Raw genomic sequence first — 17,518 nt, forward strand, 5'->3', positions numbered from 1 at the left:
ACAATTTTAATATCAAAGATCCATCTAACACTCATATATCATTTTATAATGTCACAAATTAGAATTCACGTATGGGTTTAATCAATAGCTTATGAGCAACTAAAACAAGTTTTATCAATGTTTACAACATAATCACATATTCTCTACAAGCTGTTTTCCTGAGCAACAGTCGTTAAATTATTTGTAACTAGAGCTACGAAACTCCAAATGATGTGCTGTTAATTTTCCATGAAAATAGACTCGTATATCTTCTATCCGCAAAATTTTCAAAATTTTTAGTTTGGCTAATCAATACCAGATTTTTCTTAAAGTTTCCCCTATTTTACTGCTTGACTATTCTGACTACTCTTCACTAAGAATTGAATTTCTCATTGTACAGAATTCAAAATATGTTTTTGTTTATTTTTTTTGAAACTAGACTCATTAAGGAGTCTAAGCATATAAATCTTATCTTATAATCATTTTTGTATGATTTATAATGATTTTCCAAATACTGGACAGGGATTTCGAGCCATTCGACTGTCTCACACAACTTTAAAAATCTCATTATCGGCAACCCCTTTACTTACTCGATTTCTTTTATACGAAACTAGACGCATCAAGATTTAATTACATAATCTATTCAGCCTTTAACTCAATTCCCACAATTTATGGTAATTTTTCCAAAACACACTACTGCTGCTGTCCCAAGCAGATTTATACAAATTTACTCAGAAAGTTCTCATCCACATATTTAAAACATAATATCATATATGCCATCATTTAGAAAAGTCATTGACCTTAACGTATATACTTAATTCATATTCATCCCATTTAAAAACTTAAAACTTACAAAGGAATCAAACTCAAATACTTAAGAACTTACCTCGGAATTTGTCGAACGATTACAGATCGACTATTCGGTTAGGTAGCTTTTTCTCTTATCCGAAATTGTCCCTATGTGCTCTTAAGCTTAATTGAGTAAATTAAGTATATCAACTTCATATACTTCACTTAACCAAAGCAAGAAATACAATTATCCTCACTATCTCACACATATACGTTCAGTCAATCATTACTATGTTACAAGTCAAGCCTAGCTTAGGCTAGATCGAACATATATAATCTTTTAACTCAATTTACTTAATCAAGACATATTAGTTATCAAAGGTTGACCATGATACACATAGTGAGCTCCATTTTCTTTAACTCACATTCGCACATAAAACATACACAAAATTTTCCACACAAGCTAGTATTTTAGCAATTAATATGATACTGAGTTAAACCAAAAGTTTACAATAAAATTTCAAGGTACATACATAGGGTCCATATACATGTTTATTTTAAACACCACCCTTTAAACCCTCTAGCTCTACTTACAAAAGACTCTCATAACTAAAATCCATAAGTAAGTCATCCAATTCCACCATTTCAATAAGTATTTTATACCAAATCTAATAACTAAATGTTATTAATGAGATTCATACCAAGACCGAATATTCATTAACAACCAAAGCATATATTCAACAATTTAACAATGTGTTTAACCTCCATGGCGAATAGATCCTTTCTATTCCATTTAACTACCATAAATTTAAAGTATTTAAATCAAGTTCATGAGTTTCTAATTTCACATTTCAACCATTCAAAGCCTATCTAATTTCTCAAATAGATTTCTAATACAAGAATTAAGCCAACCTACTAACCTTAACACCCACATTCGCAAGTGACCACACACACACTCTCATAACCGAATTTCCATATTACTAAAATCCTCAATACACATATTCCCTTATTCAACTTCAATTTAAGCTCCTAACTCATAAAACATAAGGAATAGAAATCATCTTCTAAGTTTCCTACCTTAATCGAATGCCCAAATCACCACAAGGATCAAAATTCACACATGGGCTCAATCAAAGACCTATCCATCAACTAAAATTTCATAAAATCTCAAAGAATTTACCTAAAACTTACCTTAATTAAGCAAGTAGAAGACCGAATGCCTAGCTTCTTTTCCCCCTTTTTTTCTTCCTTTAGTTCACGGCAAGAAGAACAAAAACATAACCAAATTTTTTTTTCCTTCTTTTATATAAAGTAATAACCATTTAACTAAAATTTAATACATATTTTAATATATGCCATCATCATGGCCGGCCACTATTAACAAAAATGAGTATTTGACATGCAAAACCATTATTTTCAATACATGCTTTAATAGACCCTTATAGATTAACCTATCACATTTCAAAAATGTCACACATAAGTCCTATTAACTAAATTCACATGCAATTTACTAAATCGAAGCTTAAAACTTTCACACATTCATGTTCACATATAATAAACATAAAATATGACGGCTAATTATTTTTATGACTCGATTTTGTGGTCCCGAAACCACTTTTCGACTAGGGTCAAATTAGGGGTGTCACAATGCTGATGATTGTTTAAGATTCAGAGGTAGAATATGTGTTCCGAGAAACTTAGAATTGCTTCGGATGATTTTGAATGAAGCACATAGAAGACGATTATCAGTTCATCCGGTAAGCACAAAAATGTATAAAATTTGAAAAAGCTTTATTGGTGGCATGGTATGAAACAAGACATCTCTGATTTTGTTTCGAAATGTTTAATCTGTCAACAAGTCAAAGCCAATCATTAGGTGCCATCAGGGTTACTTCAGCCGATTATGATACCCGAGTGGAAATGGGACAGAGTCAAGATGGATTTTGTATCGAGTTTGCCTTTGTCACCGGGCAAGAAAGATATGATCTGGGTTGTTGTAGATAGATTGACTAAATCGGCTCATTTCATTCTAGTTCGCACAAATTTTTTGCTTGAAAAGCTTGCTGAGTTGTACATTTCTCAGATTGTGAGATTGCACGGAGTACCTACTTCTATTATTTCGAATAGAGATCCGAGGTTCAAATCGCGGTTTTGGAAGAAACTGCAAGATGCATTAGGTACGAAACTACATTTTAGCATTGCTTTCTGCCCATAAAAGGATGGTCAATCCGAGTGAATTATTCAAATACTCGAGGATATGTTGAGATGTAGCATTCTTGAGTTTGAACATACGTGGGAACGATACTTACCACTGATTGAATTTGCGTATAATAATAGCTTTCAATCGAGTATTAAAATGGATTCTTATGAGGCTTCATACAGTCGCAAATGTCAAACACTTTTATATTGGACTGAGCTCAGTGAGAATAAGCTACGCGAGGTCGATTTGATCAAAGAAACTGAACAGAAAGTAAAAGTGATTCGGGATAGTTTAAAAGCAGCGTCAGATCGTCAGAAATCGTATGCAGACTTGAAATGAAAAGATATTGAATTTCAGATCAGGTACAAAGTGTTTTTGAAAGTCTAACTATGGAAGAAAATACTTCGATTCGGTCGTAAAGGCAAATTGTGTCTAAGATTTATTGGGTCGTATGTGATTATTGAGCGTATTGGGCCAGTTGATTACATATTGTTGTTGCCACCTGAGTTAGAAAAGATCCATAACGTGTTTCACGTACCGATGCTTCAACGATATCGATCGGATCCATCACATGTGATTTCCCCGTCTGAGAATGAGATTCGATCCGATATGACATATCAAGAAGAACAAATCTGGATTTTAGATCTCGAGGTTAAAGAATTAAGAAATAAGATCTTTAGTGAAAGTCTTATGGCATTGACACGGGGTTGAAGAAGCTACGTTGGAGCCCGAGGATACTATGAGAGATCGGCACCCAAACCTATTCACCGGTAAGATTTTCGGGGACGATAATCCCTAAAGGGGGAAAGTTGTAACAGCCCGGGTTAGACCCTATTCAGAACAGTGGTTTTAGGACAACAAATTTGAGTCAAAAAAATATTTTTAATATTATTTTTGATGTCTAAAACATGTTAATTTATATGTGTAAAATTTTCATGATTTAATTTTATCGTTTGAGTGTTCGATTTGATTAAAAGGACTTAATCGCGTAAAATGTAAAAGTGGCTAGCTAATTGTGTAAGTGTCAAATTGTTATTGTTTTTATAATATGGGGTCTTTAAAATGAAATTAGACCATTAAAGGCTAGCATGGACGGTTTTGGGTTTATAATATATGGTTTACTTATTAAATTATAAAGGTTAGTTTTGTAAATTAGTAATATAAGTTAATATAATAAAACATAATTAAAATAACCATGGATGTTCATCTTATTTTGGCCGAAACTCAAAGAAAATAAAGCTTTTGAAAGCTTTAAACATTCGACCTTGTCCAAGCTTGATTCAAGGTTAATTTTTGTTCGGTTTTTGATGATTTTTACGTTTTGAGATCGTTGCTTCGAGTACTAGCTAGCACATGCTTGAATTTTTGAATTTGATGATTTATTCATGAATTGCCATTGTTGACAGCTTGATGATATTTGTGTTTGATGATGAAAAATAAATATATGTTATTAGATTGTCAAGTTTAATTAAGTGATTTTTGATAAAAATGCCTATTTAAGACTAAATTGTGAATTTTGTAAATTGAGGGGTCAAAATGTGAAATAAATGAAACATATGGCTTAATCTTGATATTAATGCTTGTATGCATTCGGTTATGGCCTAGGCTTATTATTAAATTGTAACACCCCTATATCCCGTATCCATCGCCGGAGTGGGATATGAAGAGTTATTAATCCGAAACTCAACATTAGTACATACACATTTACACAAGTTCATTAGAAATTATAGATATAGCCAAACACAACCAAAGATAAAAATTCAAACTTATACCAACATTCAAAAGTTTCCATATTCACATGGCTTATATACAAAGACATTTCAAAATATCATTCACTTAAGTCTATTCTATACATGCCATATTAGCTCCAGAATATAGTAGTACCCAAAATGATAGATAGTGTGACGATTTGCTGACGATCCCCTCCCAAGCAGATGACTGGAGTCAACAATCTATAAAATAGAGAAACATAACAAACAGAGTAAGCTTTCTTAGGCTTAGTAAGTTTTCAGCAATGCAAACAGTTAACTTAATTATACTTCAATCATTCAATTTCTCAAAAGGTCATTTTCTAGGTATATTATCATTTGGTCGAATATACACAAGAGCATAATGTACATTTAGCATTCTTATTTCACTTAATCTAAATCCATATATATCATAAATAAAACAAATAATTTCACATACTTCCACATCTTGACCGAATGTATCATGATCATAGATATAATTATAACATTTATTCACTTAGGTATCACATTATACACTTATGATTCAATTCCAATCAAACTCACAGATAAATACATAATACGTACCTGTCCAACTTAACGTATTGAATGTATTCATTTTTCGTTCTAAAACGAGGTATCTTAGTCTTAGACTTTTATCAAATCACTGGCATTTAGCCTGTTAGGTTTTAAACCTGAGTTCATTCACCGGTATTTCATCTGCTAGGCTTGAAAGCCAGAATAGTATTTCACCAGCATTGTAGCCTACTAGGCTCAAAGGCCCGAATAGTATTTCACCGGTATTGTAGCCTGCTAGGCTCATAGGCCCGAATATTACTGTACAATATTCAAATCAACAAGTTTTATATAACACAACCACACCAATTTAGGCACAAACATCATTCGAATATATCATCCTACATTTTATTCACATTTATTTCATTACATCATTCACACTTATCATTAGATAGTTTACACATAATACCTCACTCATCATTTGATCATAAAAAAAAAACATATCACATTTTAATTCCATATTGTAATTGCCATTCGGCCATAGACTTATACTAAAAGTAACACTTAATTCTCATATTATGAAATGTCATTATCGAATATTATTTATGTTTATCTACTTAAAACTTACCTCGAATATTTTCGAACAATCTCGCCTCGCTATTCAACTACTTTCTCTTTTCCCCTGTCCAACCTTGGTTCTCTATGCTCTTAAGCTTAATTCAAACAAAAATTTAACTTATTAAAGTCCCACCATGCAAGTTTATGGCCGAAAATAACAAGAAATTTAATAGGTTATATAGCTACTTTTAGCTCAAATACAAAAATGGTCATACACATCTTTAATCACATTAAACAATTTAATTCAATTTATTTAACATTTCCTTAAGTACACCATTATGACCGAATACACTTATCAATTAAGTAATTTACCTTAACACATAACCCACATAGCCAAAGTACATATAACCCTAATGACCGAATAATTTGAATATGTATATCATCAAAGTTCCTATGATTTAACCCTTAAACTTCATAGCCGAATATTCATTGTATATCTAGCTCACATACACAAACACAAAACTCATATAGCTTATTATAAATTAGATACATATTTTGTTCCTACCATAGATTTCAAAGCTACACTTAACAATTGCATTTATTCCTAATAATAGACTAAAACCATCATGGAACATTTTCCTAACTCATTACCTTGCATATCCTAATTTCATTAATTAATATACATACACATCAAAATATTATATCATGGAACAAGTGCCGAATTACAAATTGTAATAAAATCAAAACATAAATCTTACCATGATATAAACATATTAAAACATTTTTTTATTTATTTTTATTTATTTATCAAATCCAGATATAACAAAATAACCTTAGATATCAAATCTCTTACAACACATTGACTAAATACAACAACCTAATACACTTATACTTCTATCCATGCATATCATAACCGAACCAGCCACACAAATTCAACCCAAACATTAACCTTTTCCCAAAACATATATTACCTATCTCAAACTTAATTTATAACTATCTAAATCATTTAAAACATCCAACACAAAATTTTTCTTTGCATTACAAACTATAGCCGAATGCCCATTGCAAGCAATTGAGCCACACATAGTTCACATTTCAAAATTTAAACTTAAAAACTTACAATCACATGAATTTTAACATTATAGTCCATCAAACTTTCATTCATCAATTTCTATCATCAAACACAATTTTTTGCAATTTCCTATCATGACCGAATGTACAACTAACCAACACTTAACAAATTAATTCATGGGTTTAAAGTAGAACCAAGAGAGGAACTCAAAATATGAATTTTAACCAAATTACCATGAGCTTACCTTGAATTTATCTTCCTCAAGTGACCGAATATACAAGAGCTTCTCTTCTTCCTTTTTGTTTTTCTTAAGTTCGGCTAAGTGATAGAAAGAATAAAAAATAAAGTTCACTTTGTTTTTATCACCCATTTTATGCTATAAAACAACATATATTATTTTATACCTTAATTTAAGTTTATAATTCATTAATATTATTAAGCACATGATGCATTAACCAACCCCACTACTGTACACTTAAATAAAATGGTAAAATAGACATGCAAATCATCTACTTTAGTAATTTACAAAATTAATCACTTGGGCATTCACCTACCACATTATCAAAGTTTCTCAAACAAGTCCTTTTTAGTTAATTCCACATTCAAATGACAAAACTAAGACACGATACTTTCACAAATGCACTTTCACATATAATAAGCATAGAATATAACATTTAATTATTTTCGTGACTCGATTTTGTGGTCCCGAAACCACTTCCCGACTAGGGTCAAATTAGGGCTGTCACAACTCTCCCCCCTTAAGAATTTTCGTCCTCGAAAATCTTACTAGCGAAAAGGTTAGGATAACGTTCTTTCATTGAGTCCTCTGGCTCCCAAGTCGCTTCTTCAACCCCGTGTTTGAGCCACAGTACTTTTACTAATGAGATTTTCTTATTTCGTAGTTCTTTTACTTCACGAGTCAAAATACGAACTGGTTCCTCTTCATACCTCAAATCTAACTACATTTCAATCTCTGATGGATTAATCACATGAGAAGGATCGGATCTGTACCGACGGAGCATCGAAACATGAAAAACGTCTTGAATCTTTTCAAGTTCATGTGGCAAAAGTAATCTATAAGCAACCGGCCCAATCTGTTCTGTAATTTCATATGGTCCGATAAATCTCGGGCTCAATTTGCCTTTACGACCAAATCTAAGTACCTTTTTCCACGGTGAAACTTTAAGAAACACTTTGTCTCCGACTTGATACTCTATATCTTTCCGTTTCAAGTCTGCATACGATTTCTGACGATCTGTTGCTACTTTCAGACTTTCACGGATCATTTTAACTTTCTGTTCGGCCTCTCTAATCAAATCAACTCCGTAAATCTTATTCTCACTGAGTTCGGTCTAAAACAAAGGTGTACGACATTTACGACCGTACAAAGCCTCGTAAGGTGCCATCTTGATGCTCGATTGAAAACTATTGTTATATGCGAATTCAACCAAAGGCAAGTATCGTTCCCACGAGGCACTAAACTCAAGGATGCAACATCTCAACATATCCTCGAGTATCTGAATAATTCTCTCGGATTGACCATCTATCTAAGGATGAAAAGCGGTGCTAAAATACAACTTAGTACCCAATGCTTCTTGCAATTACTTCCAAAACCATGAAGTGAATCTCAGATCTCTATCCGACATAATAGAAGTAGGTACCCTGTGTAACCTTACAATCTGAGAAACATACAATTCGGCTAACTTATCAAGTGAATAATTCGTACGTACGGGAATAAAATGAGCCGACTTTGTCAATCTATCAACCACAACCCAGATCGCATCTTTCTTGCTTGGTGACAATGGCAACCCAAATACAAAATCCATCGTGACTCGATCCCACTTCCATTCGGGTATCATGATCGACTGAAGTAATCCTGATGGCACTTGATGTTCTGCTTTCACTTGTCGACATATCAAACACTTCGAAACAAAGTCAGAAATGTCTCGTTTCATACCATGCCACCAATACTGACGTTTCAGATCATTTTACATTTTCGTACTACCTGGGTGAACTGATATTCGGCTGCTATGAGCCTCGTTCAAAATCATCGGAATAAGCTCTGAGTTTCTCAGAACACATAATCGATTTCTGAACCTCAAACAATCATTACTATCAATCAAAAACTCTGAATTCTCTTTCGAAACACATAATGCTCGCTTTGCAATTAATTCATCAACTTTTTGAGCTTCACGGATTTGTTGCATCAATAATGGTTTTGCTTTTAATTCCTCTATTAACATATCATCAACGGACACAGACATGTATACGTTCATTGCTTGCAAAATAAACAGTGATTTACGGCTTAAGGCATCAACAACCACGTTAGCCTTTCCTGGATGGTAATCAATGACAAGCTCGTAATCTTTCAATAATTCTAGCCAACGTCTTTGTCTCAAATTCGAATCTCTTTGAGTCATCAAGTATTTGAGGCTTTTGTGATCGAAATACACATGGCATTTTTCCCCGAACAAATAGTGGCGCCAAATTTTCAAAGCAAAAACAATAGCAGCTAACTCGAGATCATGAGTTGGATAGTTTTTCTCATGTGGCTTCAATTGTCTCGAAGCGTACGCTACAACTCTACCCTCTTGCATCAACACACAGCCCAAACCATTCAAAGACGCATCACTGTAGATCACAAATTCTTTACCGGATTCTGGCTGAACTAACACTAGGGCTTCAGTCAAAAGAGTTTTCAATAGATCAAAACTTTTCTGGCACTTTTCCGACCACTCAAACTTGATATCTTTCTGAAGCAGCTTTGTCATTGGTGTTGCTAACATCGAGAAACCTTTCACAAACTGTATGTAGTACCCGGCAAGTCCCAAAAAGCTTCGAACTTCTGAAACATTTCTCGAACGCTTCCAATCGAGTATAGTTGAAATTTTACTCGGATCAACTCGGATGCCCGATGAGGATACAATATGCCCCAAAAAGCTGACTTTCCTCAACCAGAACTCACATTTACTGAACTTTGCATATAATTGCTTGTCTCGCAAAATCTGCAATACTAACTTCAAGTGCTCGGCATGTTCAGTTTCATCGCGTGAATAGATCAAAATGTCATCTATAAACACGACTACAAACCAATCCAAATACTGTCTGAAAATCTGATTCATTAAATCCATGAAAACAGCAGGGGCATTAGTGAGCCCAAACGGCATCACTAGGAACTCATAATGTCCGTACCTCATTCTGAAAGCAGTTTTAGGCACGTCAGAGTCTCCAACTCGCAACTGATAATAACCCGATCTCAAGTCTATCTTCGAAAATACTGAGGCTCCTTTCAGTTGATCAAACAAATTGTCGATTCGCGGCAACGGATATTTATTCTTTATCGTTACCTTATTAAGATGACGATAATCAATGCACATTCTCATGGTTCCGTCTTTCTTTTTCACAAACAGTACTGGTGCACCCCAAGGAGAAAAACTCAGTCGAGCAAAATCTCTATCTATCAATTCTTGCAACTGAGATTTCAATTCTTTTAATTCGGTTGGTGCCATACGGTACGAAGCTATCGAAATAGGTGTAGTCCCTGGTACTAGTTCAATGTCAAACTCTACCTCTCGAACAGGTGGTAATCCAGGTAATTCCTCGGGGAACACATTCGGATATTCACAAACCACAGGCACAGTCTTGAGTTTCTTTTCTGATTCTTTACTATCCAGTACGTATGCAAGATATGCTTCACACCCCTTTTTCACATATTTCTGAGCCAACATCGAGGATATCACTGCCGGTGATCCCTTCAAATCAGTAGATTCAACTCGAATTATATCATTATTTGAACACCTCAAATCAATTGTCTTTCGCTTGCAATTCACTACTGCATCATGCACAGTTAACCAATCCAGACCGAGAATAACATCAAACTCGCCAAATGGTAATAACATTAAATCAGCCAGAAAGCAAGAACCTCGAATCATCAGGGGACATTTCTTACATACTTTATCAACTAGCACATAACGGCCTTAAGGATTCGACACCAGAATTACAAACTCAGCAGGCTCAACAGGTAGAGTCTTACTGGATGCCAAAGTTTCACACACATACAAATGAGTAGAACCAGGATCAATCAAAGCAATAACATCAGTATCAAAAAGAGTGAAAGTACCGGTAATAACATCTAACGAAGAAGCATCCTCGCGTGCACGTATAGCATAGGCTCTGGAAGGAGCACGAGCCTATCTTTGGTCCCTCTCTGATTTCCACTAGCATTACCCACATGCCTAGGTGGTCTACCTCGTGTTGCAGTGTTACTAGGTCTCTCACTCGGATCAGTATTCTGTTCAGCTAATTTCGAACAGTCTCTGATAAAGTGATCAGCTGATCCACACTTGAAACAACAGCGGTCATGAAATCTATAGCTTCCTGAATGCCATTTACCACAATGCTTGCACTCAGATCTGTCCTGACGATCATTACCGACACTAGCAACAGAGGTGGCTCGCGTACTCACAGGGGGTCTATCGCGGTCACGTCTGGAAAAACCCGAAGTATTCTTAGATCTGCCTGAGTCATCTCTAAATTTCTTCGATGACTGATGAAAGGATTTTCCCGAAGATCTTTTACGGAACTCTCTAGCTCCATCATCAGTTTTTCTTTTCTCTTTACCGAGCTCTTCGGCTTTACAAGCTCACTCGACAAGCACTACAAACTCTTTGATTTCCAGAATACCCACCAACAGTTTGATATCTTCATTCAACCCGTCCTTGAAGTGTTTACACATGATAGCCTCAGACGAAACACATTCTCGAGCATATCTACTAAGTCTAACAAACTTTCGCTCATAATCGGTAACTGTCATAGAACCCTGTTTGAGCTCGAGAAATTCCTTCCGTTTCTGATCGATGAATCTTTAACTGATATATTTCTTGCGGAACTTGGTTTGAAAGAATTCCCAAGTAACCCGTTCTCTCGGCACAACTGAAACCAAGATATTCCACCAATAGTAGGCAGAATCATGTAACAGAGATATAACATATTTTAAGCACTCATCGGGTGTGCACGATAATTCATCAAACACGCGAATGGTATTATCGAGCCAAAACTCAACCTACTCAACATCATCACTGTCGGTAGCCTTAACTCAGTAGCCCCGTGCTTTCAAGTTATATCAACCGGGGGCTTGCTCAACCTCAACAGGTCAACTACAGGAGGTACCACAAGTCCAGGGGTGGTATTAGTCGGGGGTGGGGAATGTGAAACAGACGGATTAGTTCAAACATATTAAGTAAACCAATCATTCATCATAGCATAGAAGGTTTGTTTAGCCTCATCATTTTGATTACTAGCATTCGGTTAAGAGTCCAACGGCACTGTCTCAAGCGCGGGAGTAGGCGCTACACTCTCTACGTCATCAGCTACCGCTCGATCAGGATTGGAATTCATTACTATACGAAAAACACATTTCAACTGTCAGAAATCATCACACTATCATATTAACACTTTATGGCATGTATAGTTAAACTCACACACGTTACGTTAGTCCTAGAATCGACTAAACCATAGCTCTGATACCAATAAAATGTAACACACCTATATCCCATATCCATCGCCGGAGTGGGATATGAAGAGTTACTAATCTGAAACTCACCATTAGTACATAACATTTACACAAGTTCATTAGAAATTATAGATATAGCCAAACACAACCAAAGATAAAAATTCAAACTTATACCAACATTCAAAAGTTTCCATATTCACATGGCTTATATACAAAGACATTTCAAAATATCATTCACTTAAGTCTATTCTATACATGCCATACTAGCTCCAGAATATAGTAGTACCCAAAATGATAGATAGTGTGATGATTTGCTGACGATCCCCTCCCGAGCAGGTGACTGGAGTCAACAATCTATAAAGCAGAGAAACTTAACAAACAGAGTAAGCTTTCATAGGCTTAGTAAATTTTAAGCAATGCAAACAATTAACTTAATTATACTTCAATCATTCAATTTCTTAAAAGACCATTTTCTAGGTATATTATCATTTGGCCGAATATACACAAGAGCATAATGTACATTTAGCATTCTTATTTCACTTAAACTAAATCCATATATATCATAAATAAATCAAATACTTTCACATACTTCCACATCTTGACCGAATGTATCATGATCATAGATATAATTATAACATTTATTCACTTAGGTATCACATTATACACTTATGATTCAATTCCAATCAAACTCACAGATAAATACATATTACGTACCTGTCCAACTTAACGTATTGAATGTATTCATTTGTCGTTCTAACACGAGGTATCTTAGTCTTAGACTTTTATCAAATCACCGGCATTTAGCCTGCTAGGTTTTAAACCTGAGTTTATTCACCGGCATTTCGCCTGCTAGGCTTGAAAGCCCGAATAGTATTTCACCGGTATTGTAGCCTGCTGGGCTTAAAGGCCCGAATAGTATTTCACCAGCATTGTAGCCTACTAGGCTCAAAGGCCCGAATAGTATTTCACCGGCATTGTAGCCTACTAGACTCAAAGGCCCGAATAGTATTTCACTAGCATTGTAGCCTGCTAGGCTCAAAGGCCCGAATATTACTGTACAATATTCAAATCAACAAGTTTTATATAACACAACCACACCAGTTTAGGCACAAACATCATTCGAATATATCATCCTACATTTTATTCACATTTATTTCATTACATCATTCACACTTATCATTAGATAGTTTACACATAATACCTCACTCATCATTTGATCATAAAAAAAAAAACATATCACATTTTAATTCCATATTGTAATTGCCATTCGGCCATATACTTATACTAAAAGTAACACTTAATTCTCATATTATGAAATGTCATTATCGAATATTATTTATGTTTATCTACTTAAAACTTACCTCAAATATTTTCGAACAATCTCAGTTCGGCTATTCAACTACTTTCTCTTTTCCCCTGTCCAACCTTGGTTCTCTATGCTCTTAAGCTTAATTCAAACAAAAATTTAACTTATTAAAGTCCCACCATGCTAGTTTATGACCGAAAATAACAAGAAATTTAATAGGTCATATAGCTACTTTTAGCTCAAATACAAAATGGTCATACACATCTTTAATCACATTAAACAATTTAATACAATTTATTTAACATTTCCTTATGTACACCTTTATGACCGAATACACTTATCAATTAAGTAATTTACCTTAACACATAACCCACATAGCCAAAGTACATATAACCCTAATGACCGAATAATTTGAATATGTATATCATCAAAGTTCTTATGATTTAACCCTTAAACTTCATAGCCGAATATTCATTGTATATCTAGCTCAAATACATAAACACAAAACTCATATGGCTTATTATAAATTAGATACATATTTCGTTCCTACCATAGATTTCAAAGCTACACTTAACAATTGCATTTATTCCTAATAATAGACTAAAACCATCATGGAACATTTTCCTAACTCATTACCTTGCATATCCGAATTTCATTAATTAATATACATACACATCCAAATATTATATCATGGAACAAGTGCCGAATTACAAATTGTAATAAAATCAAAACATAAATCTTACCATGATATAAACATATTAAAACATTTTTTTATTTTTTTTATTTTTTTATCAAATTCGGATATAACAAAATAACCTTAGATATCAAATATCTTACAACACATTGACTAAATACAACAACCTAATACACTTATACTTTTATCCATGCATATCATAACCGAACCAGCCACACAAATTCAACCCAAACATTAACCTTTTCCCAAAACATATATTACCTATCTCAAACTTAATTTATAACTATCTAAATCATTTAAAACATCCAACACCAAATTTTTCTTTACATTACAAACTATAGCCGAATGCCCATTGCAAGCAATTGAGCCACACATAGTTCACATTTCAAAATTTAAACTTAAAAACTTGCAATCACATGAATTTTAACATTATAGTCCATCAAACTTTCATTCATCAATTTCTATCATCAAACACAAATTTTTGCAATTTCCTATCATGACCGAATGTACAACTAACCAACACTTAACAAATTAATTCATGGGTTTAAAGTAGAACCAAGAGAGGAACTCAAAAACATGAATTTTTAACCAAATTACCATGAGCTTACCTTGAATTTATCTTCCTCAAGTGACCGAATATACAAGAGCTTCTCTTCTTCCTTTTTGTTTTTCTTAAGTTCGGCTAAGTGATAGAAAGAATAAAAAATAAAGTTCACTTTGTTTTTATCACCCATTTTATGCTATAAAACAACATATATTATTTTATACCTTAATTTAAGTTTATAATTCATTAATATTATTAAGCACATGATGCATTAACCAACCCCACTACTGTACACTTAAATAAAATGGTAAAATAGACATGCAAATCATCTACTTTAGTAATTTACAAAATTAATCACTTGGGCATTCACCTACCACATTATCAAAGTTTCTCAAACAAGTCCTTTTTAGCTAATTCCACATTCAAATGACAAAATTAAGACACGATACTTTCACACATGCACTTTCCCATATAATAAGCATAGAATATAACATTTAATTATTTTCGTGACTCAGTTTTGTGGTCCCAAAACCACTTTCCGACTAGGGTCAAATTAAGGCTGTCACATAAAGTGTATTCATGGTGTATATATGTGTGGTATTTGGCTATATGGTTTGTCTTGATTATTAAGTTAGTTGATGATTTAGTAATTTGACATAGGATAAGTAAATTTTGGTAAGAATTTTCCATGGCATGTTTGAATGGTGTTTTGGTTATATGTTTTAGTCGAGTATTGATATGAATGACTTATAAATTAGTTCATGTTGATAAGCTTAATATATTCCATATATGTTTGTGTTGTTTGGTTATATGACTCAGTAATGAGAAATGGTAGGTATGATGTATAATAGGCTTAATAGTTAGCTCATTTTGGAATTATGAAATGTGGTATAATTACGGTGATGGATGATTGTATATTGGCTTTATAGGTTCGGTTGCTAAATGGTAATTAATGAATATGTTTCATGATTATTTTGGTTTATTGTTTTGATACGGATCCAAATGGTAAATGATAGTAATGATTAGGTGTTTTGGTTAATTTTACAAGATAACTAAAAGCGTCAAGTTGATGCTAATATTAATAATAGGCATGCGTACATGTGTGGTTGTAAATTCGATTATGATATTTAGTTCATTTTCATATGCATATGATATTGATAATAGTGTGACTGAAATAATGATTAGTTAATAGGATGAAATATGAAGTTTAGGTATATTAATATAGATGTGAATTAGGTATACATTGGAATGTTATTTGTGTTCTAATGTTATATATGACTTTTGTTCTTAGGGTAAATTGTGCATTATATTTATATGCATCATTAGTATGTTCGGCCATGTTGTAATGTTACTAAAGTCGCATATGTGATTGCATAATAGTTAAAGTAATATGATTCAAATGGTTTTATTATGTGCTTGTGCAGGAGTTATCAAATGATATGTTTGATATTCCACTAATGAAATAGATATTGGCATATATTTGATGTATGGAGTGTGATGATATATGATGGGATATGTTTTAAGTATATAAGTGACATTAATATTAGAGCCATGTGGTTCGAACATTTATATGTATTAAGTATTTGTAACATTGCTTTGTTGCACATTATTTAATCCAAATATGTGGTTAAATAAATGATATTATTATAGTTGAAATTTGAAGCATTGGTTGTATATGTATTATAAATAATAAAGCATGATCAATTTTATCTGGTTATGTGTTCCATATGTGCAAATTTTACTAATATGATTTAGTGAATGATTACTATTGGTTTTAGAAGTTATATTGTATAGAAGTAGATGTTTGGTAATGTCTCGTAACACTATTCCAGCGACGGATGTGGGTTAGGGGTGTTACAATTAGGGCCACTTTCGGTTTTCCCTCTTTTAAGTTGAGATGCATTATTGATGTTGAAGTGTTGCTTTATCTATACAGCTAAAATGTCAGTCATATTATTGCACAATGGTTTTAAATCTATCTGATGGTTGTGGCTTTGGAAAAACTCAAAGCTTCAATGTTAATAATTGAAATAGCCACACCGATGGCATAGTTATTACAGAAAAGATGTAAGAGTTGAATGGACTAATAAATATCAGTAAAGTTTTGACCAGTTGGAAGCTATGTTGATCAAAGTATTGATTCTGGTTCAACCTAAATTGGGTAAGGAATTTGTTATTACAGTGATGCTTTATTAAATGAGATTATACTGTGTTTTGATGCAATAAGGCAAAGTAATAGCCTATACTTTTAAACAGTTAAAAACCACATGGGAAGAATTACCCGATACATTATCTAAAATTGACAGCTATTGTTTTTGTGTTGAAATCTAATCACATTACTTGTTTGATGAAAAATTTCATATATTCGCCAATTATAAAAAGTTAAAGTATCTGATGTTGCTAAAAGATTTGAATATGAGATAGCGTATATGGTTTGAAACATTGAAAGATTATGATTCGATAATTGTATATCACTTCGAAAGAACGAATGTGGTTACAGATATTCTGAGTAGAAAATCTCTGTATACTTTGCAAGTCATGGATACCGATTATGATTGTCCGATAATAGCTCAATTTTAGCTGAGTATAGAGCTAAACTGATGATTTTATGACATATCAATAAA

The sequence above is a fragment of the Gossypium arboreum genome, chromosome 6, assembly GCF_025698485.1.
Source record: "Gossypium arboreum isolate Shixiya-1 chromosome 6, ASM2569848v2, whole genome shotgun sequence".
NCBI classification, from domain to species: domain Eukaryota; kingdom Viridiplantae; phylum Streptophyta; class Magnoliopsida; order Malvales; family Malvaceae; genus Gossypium; species Gossypium arboreum.